Source organism: Trichechus manatus, unplaced genomic scaffold (genome assembly GCF_000243295.1).
Source record: "Trichechus manatus latirostris isolate Lorelei unplaced genomic scaffold, TriManLat1.0 scaffold00020, whole genome shotgun sequence".
In the NCBI taxonomy this organism is placed as follows: Eukaryota; Metazoa; Chordata; class Mammalia; order Sirenia; family Trichechidae; genus Trichechus; species Trichechus manatus.
Genome location: NW_004443956.1, coordinates 20,713,686 through 20,731,782, shown reverse-complemented (window position 1 = coordinate 20,731,782; position 18,097 = coordinate 20,713,686). Strand labels below are relative to the sequence as shown.

The 18,097-nt window shown below is 38.7% G+C and overlaps 1 pseudogene; it reads left to right on the top strand.

Annotated features, from left to right (window-relative positions):
- The first annotated feature begins 8,612 nt into the window (after positions 1 to 8,612).
- Positions 8,613 to 18,097, top strand: part of LOC105756078 (uncharacterized) — a 58,704-nt pseudogene continuing 49,219 nt past the window's right edge.

Here is an 18,097-nt window from a genome sequence, read left to right as displayed (position 1 = left end):
GGTAATCTAGTTTGGGGCGTCATTGCCATTATTTTTATCTGCCAGCCCTAAAAGGACATGAGTACCTTTCCCTGTAATGGGAATCCCATGGAATATGCAGTAGTTGAGGAAACAGGCTCTTCTGGCAGTTATTTTCTGTAGCTGGTCCCCTCACCATTTTTTGTAGGAGTCGAAGACATAAAGTCAGGGTTGATCTTGGTGTATGCATTAACCAGCTGGTCTTACCATTGCACTTTGTGGTTTTCTGGGTTCTGTGTAATAGATCCAATATCACTGTAAAAATGTCATTATAAAAGAGGACATCATGGTGAAGACCCTGATGTCTGAAGATGTTCAACTCCCATTTCCCATATGAATAATCTTCTTATTCTCTTGTGTTTCAAGTTAATAAAGCCTACAGTATATTTTATCAAATTACTGAATGATGAAACTGACTCATTTGTAATGAAGTAATATGAATATGGTCTATTGATGGGGACTCACTGTTTGAGTAAATCTCTTCCTTACTTCCCTACATTATTATTGTACCATGTAGCAAAAACAGAATTCAAATAAAGAGACTAATGAAAGGACTACTTGCAGAGGCGAGAGTGAGTTTAGGGAACAAACACAGGAAGTTGGAGCACCCAGAGACCCCAATAACAGGAAGCTGATACCTGTCAGGCTAGCAGGAGGAAACAGTGTTTGAAGGAGCCTAGAAAGAGCTGGAGCATAGAGGAGGCCCTCTAGGCTTACAGAGATGTTGTTACTTCTCATCTCTTGCTGGTGTCTCCTATTGGACTCAACCGGAAGCCAGAAATCAAGAGTCTGGGTGATGCAGTTTGTATGGGGTCAGCCTTCCGGGGCACAAAGCAGTATGAGAAGGGTGGAGAATGAGGAGGCAGGGCACTCAGAGAATGCCTAAAGTCACAGAGCTGATAGTGATGATGAGGTCACAGGCTCCATGGTGGCTACAGGGATGGAAAGACGATACAGAAGATATATTCTTATGTTCCTCTGTGTGCACATTTTCTCTGTATTTGTCTCCATAAATAAACTACTTATATTCTGCCTGACTACCACTTGTCTGTCAGTTTGTAGTACTGGGGTGGCTTTCGTGTTACTGTGATGCTGGAAGCTATGCCACTGGTATTTTAAATACCAGCAGGGTCACCCATGGTGGACAAGTTTCAGTGGAGCTTCTAGACTAAGACAGACTAGGAAGAAAGGCCTGGTGATCTACTTCTGAAAATTAGTCAGTGAAAACCCCATGGATCACAACAGAACACTGTTCAGTATGGTGCTGGAAGATGAGCCCCCTAGATTGGAAGGCACTCAGAATACACAGTGTCCGTAACAATGGACTCAAGCATACCAATGATCATGAAGATGGCACAGGACCGAGCAACATTTCATTCTGTTGTGCATGGAGCTGACTCAGTAGCAGCTAACAACAGCGTTCTGCCTGAAGAAGCAGAGTTTTCAACTGCAAGAGATTTTTGCCTGAACTTCAAGGTCTTTTCCTTTTCTTAAATCTGTAATAAATCTATAACACAAATCCCAAAGTACTTTTAAAATAAGGCTTTAAACTTCAACTGGTCCTAAAGCAACCCATGTCTACTGTTGCATTTACATGGTAATCAAATGAAAACATTTATATTGCTATGTAGTCTGCTTTTCTAGTCTCTCATACTACCAAAACCCAAAATGTTAACAAAGATTGTTAAAAAGCAAATTTTTACCATTTGGAAAACTATCAAGGTATTTTCATTTTTATTTAAGGGCTGAATTATTATGAGAAATGAAAATTAAAATTAATCTATTTTGGAAGTATGTAGAGATTTTTAGTTCTCTTATAAACTTATGAGTAATTAAATAGAAAGGAGTTCTCTTATGACTACTTTCAATGAGAGGGGACAGTAAATTCAACCTAATTAATTAAAAAAATAAAAATACAAATATATGTACAGAGCCTTACAAATGAGTGTGAGGAGAGGGGCGCTCAGTTGACAAAGCTGGGTTTGATCTCCCAAATCTTCACACAGGGTCAGCTTTGTGTAATGGAAGTTTGTCCAAGTTGAATAGATGATATGTGTGGTGAGGGGAAGGCCACTTTCTTCCCAGATTTTCCCCTAGTTAAGTTTCCGAAGTGTCTGAAATCCTGACTTACTCATTCATTCATTCATTCACTTGGGCTCTACTCATACCCATCTGAAAATGGGGAATTTCATTTGGTTGGGATAGTACCACTTTAGCTTCCTTGTACTTTTCAGAAAGAATGGAACTAGGGCAGTACATTTGGTGTGGGGAATGAAAGGAGGAAGTTCACAGAGTGGGGTGTAGCTGAAGTGGAGATAAAAGAATGGAAATTTCTGACCTCTGGGGAGAAATTGGACACTCAGCTCTTTCTGGAAGTGAGGAGAGTGCTGGAAAAATAGTGGAAATGCACACTGCAGACTTTCAAATAGAAACAATTTCATTTTCTCAACTATGACTGCCTATCTAAATAATGGGAAAACCAATTTCTCTCTGACTGCTCTCCTCCTTGTCATTCTAGTTCCCATCCTAGAACTGGAGTAGCAGAATTCCAGTTTCCAGATTTCTCCACAGAAATCCCATCATATTCAGTACTTCTATAGGCTTCAAAGAAGCCTTGGAAGAAGTGCAGCCAGAATGCTCCTTAGAAGCAAGGATCTCAAGACTTCATCTCACATACTTTGGACATGTTATCAGGAGGAACCAGTCCCTGGAGAAGGACATCATGCTTGGTAAAGTAGAAGGTCAGTGAAAAACAGGAAGACCCTCAATGAGATGGATTGACATAGTGGCTGCAACAATGGGCTTTAGCATAATAACAATTGTGAGGATGGTGCAGGACCAGACAGTGTTCCCTTCTGTTGTACATAGGATAGCTAGGGGTTGGAATCGACTCGACGGCACCTAACAACAACAACGGGCTTCAAGGGGTCCACAGTTCAACCTACCCAATACAATGCAAGCTGTATATTTAATTGAAATTCTTTTCTAGTTTTCCATTTTCATTATTAATCTAATGAATTATGAACTATTCCTGGACCTCTAGTTGAAACGTTAATCCCAAGAATCCAAGGAGCTCCTCTGTATCTCGGTTTACCTCTCTATATGAAGATAAATTCAATTTGTCCCATATCTACCTAACAGCTCAGCTGACTAGTAGGAGGAGTGATTATCTATATATGCCATATGAACCCTGGAACCTCGCCATCCTTGGGAAATAATACAGTCTGTTCATTTACTCATTTATTCAACAATTAGCTACTGTATATCCAGACTAGTGATATACAGTGAACATTGTAGACATAGACCTTGCCTTCAAGGAACTTATATAAGGGAAACACAATTTTTTTTTTTATTGTGCTTTCGGTGAAAGTTTACAGATCAAGTTAATTTCTCATACAAAAATTTATACACTTTTTTTGTGACATTAGTTGCAATCCCCACAATGTGACAGCACTCTCCCCCTTTCCACCTCAAGTTCCCTGTGTCCATTCAAACAGTTCCTGTCCCTTCCTGCCTTCTCATGCTGCTTTTGGACAGGAGCTGCCCATTTGGTCTCATATATATGATTGAACTAAGAAGCACAGTCCTCACATGTATTTTTTGTTTTTCAGTCCTGTCTAATTTTTGTCTGAAGAGTGGGCTTAGGGAATGGTTTCAGTTCTGGGTTAGCAGTTGGTCCAGGAGCTATAGTTTCGGGGATTCCTCCAGTCTCTGTCAGACCATTAAGTCTGGTCTTTTTACAGGGAAACACAGTTTTAAACTTAGTATTTTGGGAGTGCTGGTGGCATAGTGGTTAAGCATTTGGCTGCTAGCCAAAAGGTTGGCAGTTCCAATCTACCAACTGTTTCTTGGAAACCTTAGGGAGCAGTTCTCCTCTGTTCTATAGGGTTGCTATGAGTTGGAATCGACTCGACGACAACAGGTTTGGGTTTTTTTTTTGGTAAGTCACCTTAGACATCATATAATATGGAATTGTAAGTAACCATATTTCATAATAGAATAATTTTAAACCATTGTTATTTTAAGTTATTGTTTTTCCTTATAAAACTATGTATAGGTTTATGCATGTATCCGTCATTTTAAACCAGTGAAAAAAAAGAGAGCAGTGAACCTCTTTTTCTGTCACATAATACTTCTAATCCTAATGTTTTTGACTATTAGCCCTGACAGATCAATCTAGTCCAAATGGGGAGAGATAAAGAGCCTCATTACTGTGAGGAGAGCACTATGGTCCTTATTACAAACACCCACTTCACAGACACGTACATGTATATACATCTATTGTAACTTTTTTTGTTTTGAGTATGCAATAATGTCATGTCCAAATAAACCTGTTGACTGTGTCTGAAATAGTGAATGTTTTGAGTCTATCTTGAGTATTATAAACTTTCAACCATCCATGAAATTAACTTCCTGGAGTGCACACTGGCTGCTTCAGCCTGTGTGATATGATGTGGGATCATCTAGTCAGTTCTTTTTTACGGGCCTGGTGGCAAGGTTGAATTAGTGCAAGATGGGAGGTAGGTATGATGTAAAAAAACAGGCCAGGCTTGGGTCGAAATGCTGTAAGTTAGCTCCTTAGTCAGGAGAGGAGGTGGGGACATGGACTGCATCACTGAATGAGATTGTGCAGTGAAATTCTACAGTTGAGCAGGAAAGAAAGTGGGGGCTGTGGGTAAGTCTGAGGTTAAAAATAAAAGGATAGAGAGTGAAGACAAGGCAGAGGTTCTAGTCAAAGGGCAAGGCTGGTCAATGGCCATTCCACGGACAGCATTATTTGCCTTGGCATGCCTTCTGAAGCCTTTCTGAAATTTTACTACTCTCAAGGGAATGCCTTTGATTTAAAGCTGTTGCTTCCTCAAGGTGGTGGCTGATACAATTTAGAGACTGACTACGCAAAAAGATTCTTTACTTTCCTATCTAGGCTCAAGTAGAATTGTTATTAATTCCTGATACAGTGTGTTAATATGGGAAATTCAGATGTGTGCATTTTCCTTCTTTCCATTCCAACAAATATGATTATAGTATATCTCAGGATCTACTTCTATAATTTATACATAATAGTACCTGTATAATATGCACTAAGCATTATTGATAGATTACTTTATTTTTTTTTTACTATTAATTATGAAAATTTTCCAATATCAAGAAAAGAAGAAAGAACAGGACAATGAACACCTCTGTAGAGGCACCACCTGGTGTCAATAATTGTTAACATGTTGTCATAACGGATTGCCATAACATTCTTTTTGCTGAACCATTTTAAAGTAAATTATAGATGTTACAGACATCAGGACATTTAATCTCCCCAAATTCAGGGTATATCGCCACAAACTAAGGAAATTTGCCTGAATAAACACAATGCCATTATCACAGTAAACAAAATTAATGATTATCATCTTATATTATGTCCATATTCATATTTCCTTGATTTTCTCTCAATTTGATAGATCACTTTAAACTTTAAATTTCTTAAAAGTCCATGTATATGGAGCACAGGATTTGATTCTGGTTCTAACTAAACCAAGTGACTTTAGATAAGTTCCTTCCTCGAGCCTCAGTTTTTTTCCTCGTACTTGCTAAATGGTGATAATAATGACTGTCTTTCCTGTGTATAGGAATATTGTGAGAATATGAAAAAACAGATATGGAATGCCTTTGAAAGACTGAAAGCACTATGCTGATTTCAGGGATTATTTTCTTGTGGAAATGAGATTTTTCAGTGAGTACCAAGAGGGTAGAACCTCATACCTGAATCATCACTTCAATAGATCCAGTATGTGTTTATGAGCTTTCTGTGGGTTTGAAAGACTTTCAAGATTGGTAGCCCACATCAGCTAACAGAAACTGAGTCCCAAAGTTAGAAGGGCACATACATGGAAGCTAAGGAGAAAAGCACACCAAATGGATACCTCCATGGGGTGGTCTGATGAACATTATCTACATGAGCCTTCTGGTTCTGTTGGGTGACATCAGAGCACCTAAACAATTTTGCTCAGATAAAAGAAGGCATCCTAGAGTAGATTTCAGATTCATCCTTTGAGAATTTCTCAAGAGTTGCATCCATCAAGATAACTCCTCCAACCACTCCAGTCCACAATGATCTCTCCAATTTAAACACAATTTCTGTGTCTTAACTTATTTGACATTTACCATAAAGTCACCACCACCTGTCTGTCGGTTTGTCATCCTGTGGTGACTTGCATTGTTGCAATGATGCTGGAAGTTACGCTGCCGGTATTTCAAATTCCAGCAGGGTCAGCCATGGTGGGCAGGTTACAGCAGAACTTCTAGACTAAGAAAAGCCTGGCGATTTACTTCTGAAAATTTGTCAGTGAAAACTATATAGATCACAACAGAATACTGTACCACAGAGTGCTGGAAGATGAGCCTCCTAGGTTGGAAAGTACTACACAGTGGCCACAACAATGGCCTCAAGCATACCAACGATCATGAAGATGGTGCAGGACCGGGCAGTGTTTCCTTCTGTTATAAATAAGGTCGTCATGAATCGGGGTTGACTCGACAACAGCTAACAAACAAACAAAACAAACTGCCTTATACAATCTAATACATCTTGAATTATTATTCTGTATTTTTTAATGTTCTAGGTGTCTGATCTCTGCCAGCAAATTGTTAGCCCGCAAAAGGCAAGGGATAATATCATACACATTCTTTATATTACAGAAAATCACGATAATACTATAGATATACACTAGTTTCTGCTCAATAATTATTGCTTAATGAATGAATGAAATTATAAAAAAAATTGGAACCCCTCCCCACTTCATTTAAGAATAGTGAGTGAAGAAAGGAGAGGGATGCTAAGCCTAAAAAAATTTGTCCCATGTGAAGAACAGAGAGAAGTGCTAATTTGACATTTTAAAAATAATTATGATTAATTTAGAAATTAAAAGCATAAGTCTTTTTAATGATAAAATTTATGACATAAGGCAACTGGCTTCTCTTGTCACCATTCTTCTGGGAAATATTTTGCATCCATTATTTCCTTGAAGAATTTGACTTTAGTTTAAAAATCAAAGGTATTAAAGACAGGGGACGGAAATCTTCATGGAACACTTCCTGTCGGCATACTTTTAGAGGATGAGGCACCTGGCCAGGTAGAAATGCGAATTTTAGGACCTAATCAAGATTTTTTATGATTAGCCTCGTCTTAGAGTACATTTAAAATTAAAAACGAACACAACCCCAAACCTTGGTAACAACTTTTTCTTGTTTTTAACATGTCGTCTTTGTTTTAACCCTTTCATTTATACTGGTATATATAACTACTACCTACATTTTCCACCTCTGTGGCTTATTTGTAAACTTTTGTAACATTTTTAGTGCATGGTGGCGTCGGGGCAGGGACTTCTGTAACTGCGTCAACTGATAGGAAGTTCGTTGGCGCCATGTTGTGCTGAGAGGTTATTGCAGGAGGTGCTGCAGCCGGGAGGAGTGACTGTGAATGACTTTGTCTCTTTTTCCCTCTGTACAGTGAGATAAGGCTTGTAAGTACGTTTACTGTTTCCTTTGTGTTATTGGGAGGGTGCGGTTTTCGGCTTTAGGTAATGTTCAAGTGCATAAGTTATTTTCAGGCAAAATACACTGTAAACACCCATCCTTGACGTACTTCATGTACACAGGTACAAATAAGTATCAATTACATTTTTTGGACATTTGGAATTCTGAACAGCAAGATAAGCCTTGCAAGGATATTTATGGTTTTCTTTGTATTATTGGATACGTGTGATTTTTGGGATTTGGTAATATTCATGTGAAAAACTTATTTTTAGGAGAAATACGGTATAAGCACACACTGTAGCATCCTTGACGCACTGCATGTACATTTCACGAAATCGTCAGACTCATCTTGTGGTTTCTGAGCTGTACATACTTGTTTTGCAGTAAGAGGTAATTTATTACAGTGGTAATGTTCCCACAACAGCACTTCTTTTCAGGGCTTTAGTTTTACAGGAGGCTGGAATTATGCAATGTCTACCCTTGTGTATTCTCATATTGGTTTGAAGGTATGATATTTATATTATCCTGATGTGATGGTTCAGGTTGTGTGTCCACTTTGCTGGGCCATGATTCACAGTGGTTTGGCAGTTATGTAATGATGTAGTGGGGCGTTTATGTAATGATGTAGTTTGATAGTTATGCAATGATGTAATCATCCTCCATGATGTGCTCTGATGTGATCAGCCCATCAGTTGTAAGGGCAGTTATGCAATGATGTAATTTGGCATTTATGTAATGATGTAGTCTGGATTTATGTAATGATGTAGTTTGGCAGTTATGCAATGATGTAATCAACCTCCATGATGTGATAAGCCAGTCACTTGTGAGGGGAGTTTCCTCAGGGATGTGGCCTGCATCCCATATACATTTGGATGGCTCCCTTGCTCTGGATCCTGTGTCTGGCTCGTCATCATTTGAACACTGGTTCTTAGGATTTGAGCCAGCAGCTGGCTGACCTGCCTATCTTAAGCTTGTCAGCTCCTTCAATCATGTGAGTCAGGAGAAGCCTCCAGCCTGACCCTGAGTTACTGTTTCCTGAAACACTCCTCTTTTCAGAATTGCCTAAGTACATGCCCAGACAACTTCTAGAATATTTATGTTCTCTACCCGACAATGAGAGTGATTCTGGGGAGGAGAGTGATTCTGAGGAGGAGAGTGACCAAGATGCCTCAGAGGAGCTTTCCCTTCCCGTGGAACCTGATGCTCATTGTGCTGATAACAACAACAGGGACATGGTATCAGAGGGTGCTGAAGCAGTTGATGTTGCACAGGAAAGGGCTCAACCAGATGATGGTGGCCATGATGACAGAGAAGAAGACGAAGGGGAATAGTATGAGGATGTCCCCTACTTTGAACAGATAACGAGCTCACTTCAGCAAGATACCAAAGTTTACCTGGACTTAACCCACAAAGATACCGAAGTAGATTATTTCTAGTTCCATCTTTATAGACGAGATGTTGAAAATTATCAAGGACCAGACAAATCTGTATGAGACCCAGGAGTGCACAATCCAATGTGAAGAGCAGGAGATTAGAATGTCAAGTAAAAACTGGCAGCCTACAACTGTAGAGGAGAGAACGGCATTCATTGCTGTGCATTTAATGATGGGTATATGAGTCTTGCCAGAGATCAGACACTATTGGTCCAGTGACCGCCCCCTTGCTGTTACTGCCCTGCCAGACCGTCTTATGATAACAAAATATAAGAAACTTGGTGAGAACATACACTGCAATGACAATTCAAAAGCCGTGCCCAAGGAGAACCTGGCTATGACCAGCTTCACAAAATGCGTTCTATTATCGACACTCTCACTAGCCATCTAAAAGGAAGTGTATGTGTCATCAGGTGTCATGGCAGTTGATGAAAGCATGGTGCCATTCAAGGGCTGTTCATCACTGAAGCATACATACTAACAAAGCCCGTAAAGCTCAAGTACAAAATTTGGTGCTTGGTGACTCATGAACTGGCTTTGTAAGTCACTTTGAAATCTCTGGAAAAAAAAGGGTGGACAATGACTCATCTCTCTCCCTCAGTGAGAATATTGTACTTGGACAATGTCACTCATACAGCCATTCTCATAGGCTCATTGTCTTCGACAATTTCTTTTCCTCCTATTACTTGATGAAAACCATGAACCACAGGGGACTGTATGCTGTAGGCACAGTGTGTGCGACTTGAAAGGGCCTACCAGAAATGATGAGGAGTAAGGATAAATTGCAGTGTGGAGAATCTATGTTTTGTACAAAGGGATGTGTGTCAGCAATCAAGTGTCAGGACATTAAACCTGTGACAGTTTTGTCAGTGCTCCACAACCCAAAGGATCTGATTACTGTCAGAAGAAAGAGCAAAAACAGTACACACTCAGTAATCCCTTGCCCAAGAGCAGTTGCAAAATACAATGCAATTATGGAAGGAGTGGACAGCTTTGACCAGAGGTGTGAAAGGTACGCAATCAGAAGGCACTCTGTCAAATGGTGGCATCCATTGCTGTATTTCATAATTGACCTTGACCTTGTAAACAGTTTTAAAATATGGAACTGTAACCATGGGGGTAGATGTGACCATCTGTCCCCCAGGCTCACTCTCATTAGACAACTTTCTGAGGGCCAGGAAATCAAAAGAAGAGGAAGTCAGCGGGGTTCCAGATGAGGTCCACTCTGACAGGTTGGAAAGCATTTACCTGTCAAGACAACCAGAAGGCGATGCAGAGAATGTAGCACTAAGAAGCAGCAGACTCAAACAACAGTTATGTGGACCCAGTGCAGGGTGCCTTTATGTGTTAACCCATATTTTCACAAGTTCCACTGAACAACAAAAAAAATGGATACGAAAAAACAAATTTTCCCTGAGTCATTCCACCTATCTTACCTCCAGAGTTCACTAGTATATATGTGTACCACATAACATTCCATTAGTGAAAAAATATTACATCACCAAAAACTTACATAGAATAATTTGTTCAAGAAAGGGTTGTGTCGCTCATCATCCATCATATTAACCTTTATGGAGTACTAACTGGGAGAGACAATCTCACATCTGTGTGCAGTGATTAAGTACTTGGGCTGGGTTTGGATTTCATCCTGCCACTTTCTAATGACTTTGGGCAATCTGAAGGCTTAATTCCATCATTTGGCAAAAAAGGAAAAAAAAAAAAAAAAAAAACTCATGGATTGTGGAGATCATTAAATGAGATAATTAATGGGAAATGTTCAGTATGGTATCTGACAGTAAGTGCGATTTTTGTTATTAATCTGCTTTCAGTACTTCAGTAAATGTAGAACTGGATTTAACTAAGAGAGGCTATGTAAATAAGATTAATTACCTTGAGGCAGCAGGGTGAATAACTCGGAGTCCTGGATCAAGAAGGGAGCCCTGGCCACGATCAGGTATATTCAAAATATAACAGTGAAATGCCATTTAGTACTTTTCAGATTGACAAAATCAATAGACCTGGTAACACGAGTATTAGTGAGGATGAGGGAAGTGGAAATTCATGTTTCTGGTGGAAGTATAAAATAGTAAAACCACTTTGGACAGCAGTTTGGCATTACCCAGTAAAGCTGAAAATACCCGTATGCATTACCTAACAGTGCCATTTCTGGTTGCTTGTGCTGGAGAAACTCTCAGTTATGTGCCCACAGAGAACTATACAAGGATGCTTATTGTAATAGTTTGTAATCATAAGAAAGTAGAAGCAACCAACACTCTCACAACTGGGGAATGGTAAATAAATTGTAGTTTAATCAAAACAAGATATGATATTGCAGTTTAAATGAATGAAAAAGATCGACATGTATCAATACATATAAATTAAAAAAAACCTTTTTGTATATAAAAAGTAAATGAATGAAAAACATTGAGTAAACAGCAAGTTAAAAAAAAAAGAAGAAGAAGATGGGAGCCCTGGTGGCACAGGGGCTATGCACTTGTCAGAGATTTGAACCCACCAGCCTCTTTGTGGGAGAAAGATGTGGCAGTCTGTTTCCGTAAAGATATACAGCCTTGGAAACCCCATGGGGGCAGTTCTATTCTGCTCAGTTGGAATTGACAGCAATGGGTTTTTTGGTTTGGGATCAGGAAGCTGGAGACCTGAGTTCTAGTCCTGGTATTTTCACGTTATACCTGGTTCCTATTTGCATCATCTCAATATAAATGGATTAAAGCTGATGAGTGGTTCCCAAATGTTTTCTTTAGCGCATTAAGCCTGTAAGATGCTTCATGGAAAAAGAATCTCATGATCAAATAGATTTGGGAAACATTGAACATTTTATCTTAGTCTTGGAGGGTCACAATGTTCTTTAATATCTTTAAATGCCCTTAATTAAAGAAACCTGCTTAATTTGTTTAAATTTAGAATTTCCGAAAATTATGTGTCTGTTGATCTCCCATCTCTCGCTTTTGAGTGTGTGTAATATCCTTTAACATCATGTGAAACTACTGTTTCCTAAAACATACTTTAGAAAATGCTGGACTCGATGATCCTTAAAGTCTCTTTTAAAAGTCTATTTCTGGGTATAATACAGTTAACATTTCTTCCTTAGTCTCTGTAATAGTTACTTTCCTGACTTTCTTATGCTTTGAATATCCTTCCCAGAACCTAATCCTTCACCATAATCTCAGGTTACACTGTGTTTCTAGAAGGTTGAGTTATACCAGTCTTCAATCTGTTGTTTAGATTTTGAAAAGTTATATGTATTATCAGGCCTTCTAAATCTAACTTCGTGTAATAAAATAGGATTATAGAACTGTTATGCATAAATAAATGGAATTATTACAATTCCACAAAGGAGGTGAAATTGGGTAGAGGTGAAATTGTGACCACGAAATCAGCCTCTGTAAACTTAAGACTATGAATTGAAAATTCACTTATAAAGCCTGATACATGGCAATTTAGAGCAACAATGAATAATAATTGAAATAATACTTATTTTGTTCTTTGAAAAATTTGTTCTTAAGAGTCAGAATTTCAAGAGGAAAAAAGCAGTGAATCTAGTTATTAGTAATTTCCTTTAGCTGAGACACAGTGTTTAATGTTAAGATTTAACTAATGAGCTTATTTAATCATCTTTAAAAATTCATAGGCCACCAGAGCCTACTGGAGATTAAAATTATTCTAATTTTTATGATATGCAGAGAGGGGAAAGCTGGAAAGGTTATAAGAAAGCTTAACCTTGGTATTTAGTAAACAGGAAGTATGTTGCTGCAAAACCTTGTTTAACTGGAACATAGGGAATGTTCAAGTTCTTAACATCAGCTGGTGACCCGAGAGTTGACCAGGAACCCAATCATTTTTCTCCCTCAGTTGTAAAAGTCTTTTTCAAAGGTATGACCTCGGCTTCTATTTTTGTTATGGAAACGATAGCCAGTGAACAAGCTTGATTTTTTTCATGTAGCTGGGAATCTTGCGGTTTGTCTGTGTCATGATTCTAAAGCAAGTGTTGTTTTGTCGGTGAGGTTACCATAAGATTGGACTGGTTATGTTTAGGGCAGTATGGCCTGTGGAGGCAGTCCTCACTCTGCCAGTAAGTGGATGAATGAGCCAAACCATGAAGCCTCAGTTTTCCTAAATGGAAAATGGAGACAATATTAATAACTCTCCAAAAGTGGCTACAAGGCTTCCATAGGATGGGAGAGTAAAGCTCTTAGCTCAATCGTTAGCACATGGTAGTCAGTAAGTGCTAATTATTATTATTATTATGAACTCAGAATAGTAAAAGAAATTTAAAATGCAATAATAACATAACCTTGCTGAGCAGAGACTTGTCTCTTTCTAATAAAAACGGAGACCTCCAGAATTATGTTTAATTGAGTCATTTACTTAATTGAATTCTGCTGTTTTCCATAATGAGAACTCAGTGACATCCCAGTCTTAATAAAGACGAATAAAGCAGAACATTATATTTTAGCCAAAAAATAGAAACCAAGGAGCATTTGATGAGGAAGATCTACAGAACATTGAAGTGACTTCAAGGTCTCTATTTTTCCTTGTTAACACATCTTATTTTGGGGCATGTGGATCTGTGAAAGGCAGAATCTAGCTTACTAAAATCCTTTTTGGGTTTCTACCTTGAATTCTGGTTAATTTTCCGTTGTCAGAGGCTCCTGATACGAATCACTTTTCTTTTTTTTCTCCTGTACTTGCCAAAAGCATTTTCATCCCCATAATTTTTCTCTTGGTATTTCTTCCACTAGATTGCCCACCCTTTTCTTTTTCACCTATCCAAGTTCTATTCAATCTTTTTGTCCCAGTTCAAGAGCTGCTTTCTTTGTGCAGCTTTTCTTCAGAGTGCTGTCTCATTCATTCATTATTCATTCACTCATTTACAATTACTACATTAATAGAGTGCCTGCAATGTACAGACTCAGTCCTTTCTTTTCTCTAACTAGTTGTTGATTGTCTGTTGTTATGGGCAATCTAGGGATTACCACTCACTGTACTGCTCAAGGGTTGTTCTCCACCTCTCTTCAATAGTTAATGATAAAAAACAAATGCTTGAATGTAGTAGAAGGGCAAGCTAATGAAAAGAAATGAGGGCATCATTTTTAAAAGAAAATACATCTTAATTTATCTGTTGTGTGAGCTAAGATATTTACTATTTCAAATGTTGGGTTCTCTAAAAGTAAGCAATACCTTTAGTGAATTCAGTATCTAGGGAAGGCAGAATATTGACTGTATTTCACTGATATTCCTAACTTCTGATTCTATACCCACAGTCGAATCCAACACCGGCTGTTTCAGATGCTAAGGATGTATGTGGTGGGATGGGTATTTCATAATTTCAGTGCAAGTTCTACTTGTAGAAATGAGTTGTGACAAATCAAACAGAGAAAATTCCTGTTTAAGCCATGGTTTCATGGGTGTAGCGTATAAGATATAGTCAGCTGAAGGAAGGCTGTCTCTATGTTTCAGAGAAAGAGATTTCATTGTTGCTGTTGTTAGTTGCCATCCAGTCAGTTCCGATTCACAGCGACCCTGTGTACAACAGAACAAAACACTGTCCAGTCCTGGGCCATCCTCACAATTATTGTTATGCTTTAGCCCAATGTTGCAGCCACTGTGTCAGCCCATCTCGTTGAGGGTCTTCCTCTTTTTCACTGACCCTCTACTTTGCCAAGCATGATGTTCTTCTCCTGGGACATGTCCAAAGTACGGGAGATGAAGTCTCGTCATCCTTGCTTCTAAGGAGCATTCTGGCTGTACTTCTTCCAAGACAGATTTGTTTGTTCTTCTGGCAGTCCATGGTATATTCAATATTCTTTGCCAACACCATATTTCAAAGGGGTTAATTCTTCTTTGGTCTTCCTTATTCATTGTCCAGCTTTCACTTGCATATGACGACATTGAAAACACCATAGCTTGCGTCAGGCACACCTTAGTCTTTAAGGTGACATCTTTGCTATTTAATACCTTAAAGAGGTCTTTTGCAGCATATTTGCCCAATGCTATGTGTCATTTGATTTCTTCTGCTTACATGGATGGTTATTGTGGATCCAAGTAAAATGAAATCCTTGACAACTTCAATCTTTTTTCCATTTATCATGATGTTGCTTAGTGGTCCAGTTGTGAGGATTTTTGTTTTCTTTATGTTGAGGTGTAATCCATACTGAAGTCTGTAGTCTATGTTCTTCATCAGTAAGTGTTTCAAGCCCTCTTCACTTTCAGGAAGTAAGATTGTGTCATCTGCATAACGCAGGTTGTTAATGAGTCTTCTGCTAATCCTGATGCCCCATTCTTCTGTTCACGTCTTTTACTTAATCATTTTTTCCTTTTGCTTTTGCTACTTTATGTTCAAGAGCAGTTTCAGAGTCTCTTCTGACATCTGTTTTGGTCTTTTCTTTCTTTCCTGTCTTTTTAAAGACTTCTTGCTTTTTTCATGTATAATGTCCTTGATGTCATTCCACAACTCTTCTGGTCTTCAATCATTAGTGTTCAACACATCAAATGTATTCTTGAGATGATCTCTAAATTCAGGTGTGATATAATCAAGGTCGTACTTCGGCTCTCATGGATTTGTTCAATTTTCTTCAGCTTCAACCTGAACTTGCATATGGGCAATTGGTGGTCTGTTCCACAATTGGCCCCGGCCTTGTTCTAACCCATGATATTGAGCTTTTCCATCGTCTCTTTCCACAGGTGTAGTTGATTTGATTCCTGTGTATTCCATCTGGCGAGGTCCATGTGTATAGTCACCATTTATGTTGTTGAAAAAGTGTATTTGCAATGAAGAACTTGTTGGTCTTGCAAAATTCTATCATGTGATCTCTGGCATCGTTTCTGTCACCAGGGCTATATTTTCCAACTATTGATCCCTCTTCTTTGTTTCTAACTTTCCCTTTCCAATCACCAGTAATTATCTATGAATCCTGATTGCATGTTTGATCAATTTCAGACTGCAGAAGTTGGTAAAGGTCTTCAATTTCTTCTTTGGTCTTAGTAGTTGGTGCGTAAATTTGAATAATAGTCTTTTAACTGGTCTTCCTTGTACACGTATGGATGTTATCCTATCATCCACAGCACTGTACTTCTGGATAGATCTTGAAATGTTCTTTTTGACGATGAATGCAATGCCATTCCTCTTCATGTTGTCATTTCCGGCATAGTAGACCATATAACTGTCCGATTTAGAATGGCCAATACCAGTCCATTTCAGCTCACTAATGCCTAGGATATCGATGTTTATGTGTTCCATTTCATTTTTAAAGATTTCCTGTTTTCCTGGACTCATACTTCCTACATTCTACGTTTCGATCTTTAATGGATGTTTGCAGCTGTTTCTTCGCATTTTGAGTTGTGCCACATCAGCCAATGAAGGTCCCGAAAGCTTAACTCCATCCATGTCATTAAGGTCTACTCTGCTTTGAGGAGGCAGCTCTTCCCCAGTCATCTTTTGAGTGCCTTCCAACCTGAGGGGCTCATCTTCTGGCACTATATCAGACAATGTTCTGCTGCTATTCATAAGGTTTTCACTGGCTAATTTTTTTCAGAAGTAGACCGCCAGGTCCTTCTTCCTAGTTTATCTTAGTCTGGAAGCTCAGGTGAAACCTGTCCACCATGGGTGACCCTGCTGATACTTGAATACTGGTGGCATAACTTCCAGCATCACAGCAACACAAAAGCCCTACAGTATGACTAACTGACAGATGCAGCATTTCATTAGCACTGTATAAATAATCGCTGTCATTCCTGTTGATGTTAATAGAATGGATTTGGTCTACCTCTATTTCCATCTCTTGTGGTTTTTGCCTCTTTGGATTGCCTGTTGCACAAGTTTATCATCCTCATTTCACTGCCCCACTTTTATGTATTTCAGAAAATATGTCACTGGCTTCCGATTTCAGATTTCGCTACTAATACTGCAAGGAAACAGAAGATGACAAAATTAGTAATTTTGTGTAACAACTAATGAAAAAAAAGTCTTGTAACTTCTGACATAATATTTCTTGGGCTATAGTTCTGTAACTTAAGAAAAAATTCAACCCTCGAGTTGCAATATTGAAGGATTCGGTGAGCAAAAAGGATGAATGATGCAGAAAGCATCAAAAGAAGGTGAATGGAAGGAATACACAGAGTCACTGTACCAAATAGAATTGGTCGATGTTCAGCCATTTCAGGAGGTAGCATGTGATCAAGAATTGATGATATTGAAGGAAGAAGTCCAAGCTGCATTGAAGACATTGGTGAAAAACAAGGTTCTAGGAATTGACAGAATACCAACTGAAATGTTTCAGCAAAGGGATGTGATGCTGGAAGCACTCACTTGCCAAGACATTTGGAAGACAGCTACCTGGCCAACTGACTTGAAGAGATCCCATATTTGTGCCCATTCCAAAGAAAGGTGATCCAACAGAATGCAAAAGTTATCGAACAATATCATTAACATCACACACAAGTAAAATTTTGCTGAAGATCATCAAAAGTGGCTGCCACAGTACTTCGACAGGGAACTGCCAGAAATTCAGGCTGGATTCAGAAGAGGACTTGGAACGAGGGGTATCATTGCTACTGTCGATGAATCTTGGTTAAAAGCAGAGAATACCAGAAAGATGTTTACCTGTGTTTTACTGACTATGCAAAGGCATTAGACTGTGTGTATCATAACAAATTATAGATAACATTGTGAAGAATGGGAATTCCAGAACGCTTAATTGTGCTCATGTGGAATCTGTACGTAGACCAAGAGACAGTTGTTCAAACAGAACACGGGGATACTGTGTGGTTTAAAATCAGGAAGGGTATGTCTCAGGGTTGTATCCTTTCACCATACTAATTCAGTCTATATGCTGAGCAAATAAGCTGAGAAGCTGGACTATATGAAGAAGCATGGGGCATCAGGATTGGAGGAACACTCATTAACAGCCTGCTTTATGAAGATGACACAACTTTGCTTGCTGTAAGTGAAGAGAACTTGAAGCACTTACTGATGAAGATCAAAGACTACAGCCTTCAGTAAAGAAAACCAAAATCCTCACAACTAGACCAATAAGCAACATCATAATAAATGGAGAAAAGACTGAAGTTATAAAGGATTTCGTTTTGCTTGGATCTACAATCAA